This window comes from Octopus bimaculoides, chromosome 7 (assembly GCF_001194135.2).
Source record: "Octopus bimaculoides isolate UCB-OBI-ISO-001 chromosome 7, ASM119413v2, whole genome shotgun sequence".
Taxonomy (NCBI): Eukaryota; Metazoa; Mollusca; class Cephalopoda; order Octopoda; family Octopodidae; genus Octopus; species Octopus bimaculoides.
Genome location: NC_068987.1, coordinates 4,173,825 through 4,183,354, shown reverse-complemented (window position 1 = coordinate 4,183,354; position 9,530 = coordinate 4,173,825).

The window sequence follows — 9,530 nt, the reverse complement described above, 5'->3', positions numbered from 1 at the left end:
TGTGTGTGTGTGTGTGTGTGTGTGTGTGTGTGTGTGTGTGTGTGTGTGTGTGTGTGTGTGTATGTATATGTATATGTATAAGTACCAGTTACGCACTGGGGTCGATGTAATCAACTCGTCCCTTCTCTCTAAAAAATTGTCAAGGCTTTGTGCCTAGAGTAGAAATTATATTTTGTTATATTTGCAAACGTACTCGTATATTGTTTTTAAAAAACCCACCTCTATATTTCCTGAATTTAGTTTCCGATTAACAAAATGTATTCTTTAAAATTTTGGCAAGCGCGGTCATGGCTGTGTAGTTCAGTCCTACTGCGCGGCACTTTGGGCATGTGCCTTCTATTTTAACCCCTACCCGACCTAAGACAGAAACTGCGCGGAAGAACGGTCGTGTGTGTCTGTGTGTATCCATGTTCGTCTTTGCGTCTTTGTTGGTCACTCACCTTAAAAGACGTTCATTTGTTGACGTCTCTCGTAACTCAGAGGTCAAAAGTGACCGACAAAATAAACGCCAGGCTTAAAAAAAAAAACCCAGAGAAATTTACTGGAGTCGATTTATTCGACCAAAATCCTTTGCCCCAGCCTGGGCGCAGTCCACTGACTGAAACATATACAAAGGTGAAAGACCCCCGAACCTCGGAATTATTCAAGACGTAGGAACCCAAAGAGCGTTAGAAACAAAACAAAACAAAAGAGAAAAGCATTAAATGAATAAATATCTCATGAAGTATGCTTTGCCAGTCTGGCTGTAATGTCGTCTCGTCTCCTTTGTTAATACAACTGCATTTAAAACAGGAAAGTTCAGTCAGTACACATTTGCAGACGCCCACGAAATCGTGCAAATATTTATGGTATATCTAAGGTGTTGTCAAATGAATATTGTACCTTTCTGAGTCATTTGATAGCTTTGGGTTTTAATAAATCTTTCCTAATGAAAGTAAATAACAAAACGGGAAATAAGTAAACCTTTTGTATGCTGAGGTAAAAACAAAAATCACTGTTTTGCCGTATGTCGACCTAACGAGAAAATGTTTTCATTCTAGACGTGGTGCAAGCCGTGGTTGGATTCACATAAAAGATGTCTTATGTCATGGGATCCTGTTAATATCTTATTTAGTAATCATTAACAGAAAGAATAACATTACAGCAGGTAAAACATAACATACGCCCATCCATCTTCTCCACCACCATTCCTGGGAGGTGTCTTTGGAGTAGATTCCTCAGGCACCATCTCCGCAGGGTCTTCTCTGAAGCGACCGTCATTACACTTTCCGGCTGGATTCCCAAGTGTGATCAATTGAGACTATAATTACTATCGAACCATCTCGGCCTTGGTCTACTTACGAAGTCAGAGTCCTTCGTGTGATGCTTCGCTGCGACATTCCAATCACATGTCTGTAGTATGTCTCGATGCAGGGAAGTAACCGCTGGACATGAAGACACTCCTTCATCTCCAAGTTACGAACCCTGTCCAGTAATTTTATCCTTGAGATCCTTCAGAGGTGCCCACTTTCGGCTGCTTGTTTTCGCGATTGTGCTCCATCGGTTATCACTCAACATTCATGACCATACGTGAGGAGAGACACGTAAACCGAAATGAAGGAAGCGAATTTAGCTTTTTTCGCCAACTTCTTTTTCGTCTGTTTACAATATTTTCTTGATTGCTTAAAAGCAAATAATCCGGTCATTCCCAATTGTCTTTAGCCGTGACAAAAGAACTTTCTCCTAAGTAGGCTTCCAACCGACATATTACCAATTCACTGTCTCAATAGCATATATGGCAGAAGAGTATGTGGGTGTGTAACTGAAGCGAAATAATTACGTTAATTCATTTCGAAAGCATCGGTTTAACGTTTTTCACACCGATGCTTATAATGTTTGCCTTATATATCGGGGAAAGATTACATACACACACACACACACACACACACACACACACACACATGTATTCTCATATCCGACAATGTTACTATTAAACTTTAAAAATTGCTGTAATATTGTTTCAATCTTAAGGAAAGCTAAATTAAGTCCTGTCTAGCAAGCTGTTAATTTTTGTCAATTAGATTAATTCGTAGTCAGATATAAGTTAAGATAATAAAACTATCAAATAAAAATAGATATTCTGAGAATTTGAAGGAATTTCCCACGAATAAGGAACATCTGTCTATAGCATGTGTAATTTTTAGTTAAACGCAACGATAGCGAGAAGACTGGAGGTCTTTTTAAACAATTGTATGAATTGTAGATGCAAAAATACGAGGTAAGCTTGTATATCGTTTTATAAATTAAATGTTACAATTGAAAGCGTAAGTAATCTTCATATATAGATAATGCAGACTAAAGAAGTTGTGAAGTAGTTTGTTGTATAGTAAATATAAGCTTACGCCATGGAGAGGAAAATATTGTTGGATTTAATTGGTAAAACTATGTAGAGATCCTGAAAAATAATTGCATGAAAGGAAGAGAGATAAAATAAAGAGATAATGTTTCATAGAATTAGATTCAAAGACGGTTATGAGTTGGCGGTTTTTGTTTTCCTCTCGAAGAAATAAGTAACAGGAACTTACAGTGGGAGTAAATGGGAATATCCACTGCTACTTCGGCTTCAGGTCATTGATAAGTATTATACGCAAAATACTTCTTGTTCTCTCTCTCTCTCTCTCTCTCTCTCTCTCTCTCTCTCTCTCTCTCTCTCTCTCTCTCTCTCTCTCTCTCTCTCTCTCTCTCTCTCTTTCTCTTTCTTTCTTTCTGTCACATACACACACCCACACACTCACACACACATACATACATGAATAAATATGTGTGTATGAATACTAATTACAGTTGTCTTACAGCTAAGGCTGATAAAGTTTGTGGAGTTCCCGACATAGTTTCATTTTAAACTGTACTTATAGATTCAGTTCCAGAATTTTAAATAATTAATGATAAAACAAGAGCGCTCAGAGAGCGCAAACCTCCGCCAAGAGGCAACACCAACGTCTTCTCAACGATTAGCCAGAGATGATTTTTAAAATGAGAATATCTGAAATAAACTCGACTGCTCTCACAAAAGAGAATACTAAAAATGAACCCGACTGCTCTCAAAAATAACGGGGAAAAAAACAGAAAAATAACCCAGAATCCTTGTTTGGTACCGGATCGATCCCAAAATCTAATCGGTTCGCTCCAGTCACGAGGCCAAACATCCCTGAAAGTTTCATCGTAATCCATCCAGCAGTTCTTGAGATATCTTGTCCATGGACAAACAAACAAACAAACAACTAAAAACAATACCTCTGTCTTAGCGAAGGCGGAGGTAATAAGTACTGGGGTCGATTCGTTGGATTAAAAACCCTGCAAGGCGGTGCTCCAGCATGGCCGCATTCCAATGACTGAAGCAAGCAAAAAATAAAAGGCTTCCGTTTAAGTACAACTGGACAAATCTTATAACCTTGGAACTCACCATTCTAAAGAATACTGAAAGTTCAGCGAATTAATCTTATATTTTCTTTGACCATTAATGTTCTGATTCACAATCGGGCTAATGATGAAAATTAATGATTAATTTCATTGATTAAAATTTGGAGCGGGTCTTATTTTGACTGCTGCTCGTCATTTACATGTTGATTTGTTCACGTCATTAAGGGTGTAGTTTCAATTAATTAATTAATTAATTAATATTTTTGGCTAATTACATCGATAATGTTAGCGTCCAATTTATGGTTAATATATAAATTGGTTTCAAATTTTCGCACAAGACTAGCAATTTCAGAGGAGGGGTAAGTGAATTGCAGCGAAGCGCCTGTGCTCAGCGATTTTTATTTTATCGATCCCAATGGGATGAATGACAATATCGACCTCGGAGGAACTTGACTTAGAACGTCAAGCATTTTGCTCAGCGTGCTAACGATTGTGCCAGCTCGCAACCTTCAATATAGATTTTGGCACAAGGCCAGTAATTTAAGAGGAGGAGGTTCAGTCAATTACATCGACCCCAGTACTCAGCGGGCACCTATTTTACCGACCCCGAAAGAATGAAAGACAATATACATACATACATACATACATACATACATACGTACATTAATTCATACATACACACATACATACACACACACATACATACATACATACATACATACATACATACATACATACATACACGTACATACATACACATACATACGTACATTAATTCATACACACACACATACATACACACATACATACATACATACATATATACATTAGAGGGTTGGTGTCAGTTGTTTAGATAAACCAAAATATGAACGCATTCTGTTTACACTTGGAGTAAAACTGTGCTAAAACGTGCTGAATAAAGGGCTTTGTGTAATGACAAAGAACATCGTATCAAAGACGAGGTGTTTTGCACCTTTACGCTTCCCCATGAGATTTCATTCATTAATTGTTAGTTCTCTGATAAGAGAGACCATATTACTTTACATGGAATCGACACCAGTTAATGACAACATAACCGTATCTATTGGGTTGCTGCATAATCATTGAGGCTTTTTTTCCAACAAATTTTATTCAACAAAAACAATAACAACATGTAACAAAAACATCTTTAAATGATTATTCCGGAGCATATTCACCATCTACTTCAATTACTGCTTCCCATTTGCTTGGCAGACGGTCAGACCATCATTTAAAGATGTTTTTGTTAAATATTGTTACTGTTCTTGTTGAATAAAATTTGTTGAAAACAAAAAAGCTGCAATAATTATGCACCAACCTAATAGAATACCGTCAGAGAGTTTTTCTGTTAACCATTGCCTGTCGTCTGCATCATATCTAATTAATACACTGGACATATTTCTCTGGCTGCCATACATCATATAGAATACACAATCCTCATTTTTTTTTTTTAATCACTGGATTAAAACTTGGGACTGATGAAAGGAAAGTGTGATATCGGCTGCTCTCAACCATTTCATTACCGAAGAGACTCTTTGATTCCCATTCCTTTCTGGAGCCCCCATAGCCAATCGATGTTTAAATTAACCCATTATATTTTAATAATTAAATATCTATTTCTTCATTGCCCACAGGGGGGATAAACATAGAAGGGACAAACAAAGGGATTAAGTCGATTACTTCGACTCCAGTGCGTAACTGGTACTTATTTTATCGACCCCGAAAGGATGAAAGGCAAAGTCGACCTCGGCGGAATTTGAACTCAGAACGTAACGGCAGACGAAATACCGCTTTGCAACAACGTGGTTTCTTGTTCAATTCCACTGCACGGTACATTGGGCAAGTGTCTTCTGCTATAGCCACGGGCCGAGCAATACTTTGTGAGTAAATTTGGTTGGTGGAAATTGTGTGGAAGCGCGGTGTATATATATATATTACTATTATTGTCATTTAGCGCCTTATCAGAAGACCTGAATTGAACATCCTAGCCATGACCATCCCATCTTAGATTCAATCAATATGTTCAGTATTACATTGTCCAACTTGTCCTTCACATATTAATATAGTAACGGGGAATTTGATCGAAATTTGGCTGCTATTTCTAGCAGGCCTAACAATCGCACAGAATCTCTTTCATTAAATCAGTTGTCGTTGCTTGAAGAGGTGAGCCGGTCTCTTTTCCTTGCACGTTACTTATTAACATATCTTTAATATAACAAGGAATATTTCTAAATTTAGTAATTGAATCTTGAAACTTTTCCTTTCAAAATTCTATGTTGCAGCTTTTGGATTCTATTATAAATACGATGGCTTTGCTCGGGTTCTGGGGTGACTGTACTCTATGAACCACGAATTCATAGTGCGATGGGGATTATAGATTAATCTTATCCTGGATAGAAAGCTGGTTAGGCAGAAATAACATTCTTCACTAATCTGGTTCAGATTTCCAATAGTGATCAGAAAAAAATAAAGAATATGGTTTACGTCATAAGAATGTAGAAACTTCGGGAGAACGTGAAATAATTTGTTTTTAACGGGTGAACTCGAAATAGATAACCTTATAAATAATACTGTGAATATTGAGTTAAAACCCTTTGAATAGAAACACGGTCGGCCTTCGACTGTTTTCTATTGTTTTATCCAAAGGATTTCCTAATCCAATACGCTACTGTTTTTATTCATATCTTTAAACAAAGATCTCTGAACCTAACAAAACGTAACAGACAATATTAGTTAACTACTAATGTAATATTCATTCTTTCCGCTGCAACGCCTGAATTGTTTCGGTATTATACTGAGCTCAACAGCTAAGCATTATTAAAATCCGTTATGTACAGCTTTGCGGGACATTGTTGGCGAGATAAACATGAGTTGGCAAGTGACCTACTGCTATGGATGTCAAAGCATGGTGTATTCGAGCAGACCGTCCGAACACAACGAATGTAGATCAACTCGCCAGATATACTGGACGCCTCTCCGATGACCTCCCTCAACTAATGCAAGACCGAGATGGATGGCATGTGCGAGTAAAAAATGTCCGAGCAAGCTCGACCAGATGATGATGATGATGATGATGATGATGATGATGATGATGATGATGAAGATGATGATAATGGACAGTATTTGATCGAAATAGCTATCTGTGTACCATTCTTAATGTAGATACATCGCCGAAAGCAAATTAACTGCGGTGTTCGGAAATAATATTGCTAATTGCAACTCCAGTAGTTTTTAAATCAGTTTTTCCTGTATCAGTAACGAGGAATTTCGTCTTAACGTGCAGTTGTCAGTTGGTACACGTTACTGACGAAGTGCAAGGATGCAGAAATACGCACCAAGCTTTCACACGCCCGCTGTTGGATGATTATCATTTGCTTCTGATATATTTGTGTTTTTAAACATTGTCCGCTCGCAAGAGGTATTATCTCCGAACAAATACCGCATGTATTTGCCTTTCTAAATGTATTTGCATTGAGTATGATACATAAATGCCTATGTACGGTATTATATATATATATATATATATATATATATATATATATATATATATATATATATATATATATATACACAAGTAGTGTAAATAAATCTGTAGTAGATAAATAAATGTACATTCACGTCTTATACCACCTGACTATACGCTTTTATATATAAATAAATACATATACATATATTATTTTGTTATTTTGTTAGGGAAACAGATTTACAAATAGAACAGAAACGAAGACAGACCAAAGGAAATAGAAGACATAAATGTGTCTTCCCAATAAATATCTCATTAATTGAGAAGAGGAGAATAGTTTGACTGTGAGGCAGATAAGTCTCAGTTGCTACTGAGGTGTATCAATTAACATATATCATTTGAATATTCATAGACATACGGAAGCGTTGAAAGCCATAATAGTATCAACGTAGATCAGTGTGTGTGTGTCCGTGTGTGTCCGTGTGTGTGCGTGTGTGTACGCTGTATGTCTTAGTATGACTATCTACGTGAGCATATGATACACAAGCTTACGCATATAGGTGTATAGGTGTGTGTGTGTGTGTATATATATATAAACATGCTTGAGCAAAATATCGTATGTGTTCACTTATATACATATGCATGTGTACATACATACACATACGCAGATCACACTATATGTATGTGTATATAAATGTGTATACACACACGCACACGCACACGCACACTCATATATATCCATTCATACATACATATATATATATGTATGTATATATATATATATATATATATATATATATATATAGTATATGTGTGTGTATATATATATATATATATATATATGTATTGTATATGGATATGGATATACTAATATGTGTGTCTGTGTGTGTGGGCGGGCGTTTGTATGGTTTGCTATCAATATATGTGTATACGTATGCATATGCGTTTGTCTTAGTGTATATTTGAAGATGAACAAGTTGGTATGTGAATATTAAAATAACAGAAATATTAGAAAAAGCTACAACTGGAATATATTGTCTTTCTTTTTCACCGGGACTGCGGGGTCTCGTTATCGTTTTTCTTCTTTTCTTTTTTTGATACTTTCATTTTTCTTTTTTTCTTTAGCAAACATTTGAAATTAGTAATAACACAATTTTAATTAAATCTTCACAATATTGCCTGTTATGAGATTTTTAGCATTCCTTCTAACTCTGATTATGCTTATGGACAGAAATTACCGACAAGTAGCTGAGTATGTCGAAGTATGTTTTCTATATCGTATATTTCAATAACATATATCGTCTTGTTATGAAATGAAAGTCAGACGCCATAATGTCCAGAAGAAAGAGTTCATAAACATATCTGCATTGAGCTCACTGTTGTCCCAGGGCCTATTCAGGCCATATAGACGGTGTCTCCTTCCAGCCTTAACCGTTATTAAAAGCGAGCGAAACCATCTAGGTTTAAATGTTCCTTCAGTTCTTCCCATTTAACTATTTCATGTCTTGTGTCGAAAACTCCTTATCCATGCAAGCAATGTAGATTTAAATGTCTTATCATATATATATGAATGATCATTTACGAGCGTGCTATGTATATGATAAGACATTTAAATCTACATTGCTTGCATGGATAAGGAGTTTTCAGCCATGGAACTACACACGTGTTGTTGGTGTTTTTTTTTCCTTCTCTGCATTTTTCTGTTTTCCTTTCTGACGAAGAGCTATACTCGAAACGTCAAAAATTTTCTCTTTTTACCGAGCCTCAGACTAATACATTCCACGTCCTCATCTTTTTGCTAACGATTCTGCCAGCTCGCTGCCTTACAGAAATCCTACATATTCTTTTCTACATTAGGCACAAGACTCGAAATTTTGGGGGAGGGGGCCAGTCGATTAGATCGATCCCAGTACGCAACTGGTACTTAATTTATCGACCTCGAAAGGATGAAAGGCAAAGTCGACCTCGGCGGTATTTGAACTCAGAGCGTAAAGACAGACGAAATACTGCTAAGCATTCCTCCCGGCGTCCTAGCGATTCTGCCAGCTCACCGCCTTACAAGAAATCCCATAACGACAACTAGGTTTCTTCCTTCTTAGAGCTAAGATATACTTCAACTCTCATAAATATCTAAACCCAATAGAAAACTCAACTAAGCCCCCTCTTTATATGGGATACAGCGGTTGTTGTGCAAACACACACACACACACGTTCTCGACCGTCTCTAAAATAAGACCGACCGGCTGATTGACAAAGTTTCTTTCCCCCAACACACTTCAACTCTTATCTCTCAGGTGTATGCTCTTTCTTCTCTCTATCTTTCGCTACGCTAGCGACCTCTGTTCCTATGAAATAACTAGTATAGTTTACTACATACCTTCTTCTACTATTAAATATGCTGTTTCCTTCTCCACCCTTCTTTCACTCAATCCTTCCTTTACATTAATCTTTGTAGAGAGTACATATTTTATTATACGTTTTGCAAGAAGGGAGATCCGTCGAAGTCTAGCTAATAGGCTGAAAACTTCGAAGTCACTTTCACCTCCACTTCTTGAAAAGTACAAAACACACACACATATACACACATACATACATATATATATATATATATGTATGTATATACACACACATATACGTACTCCGTTATATA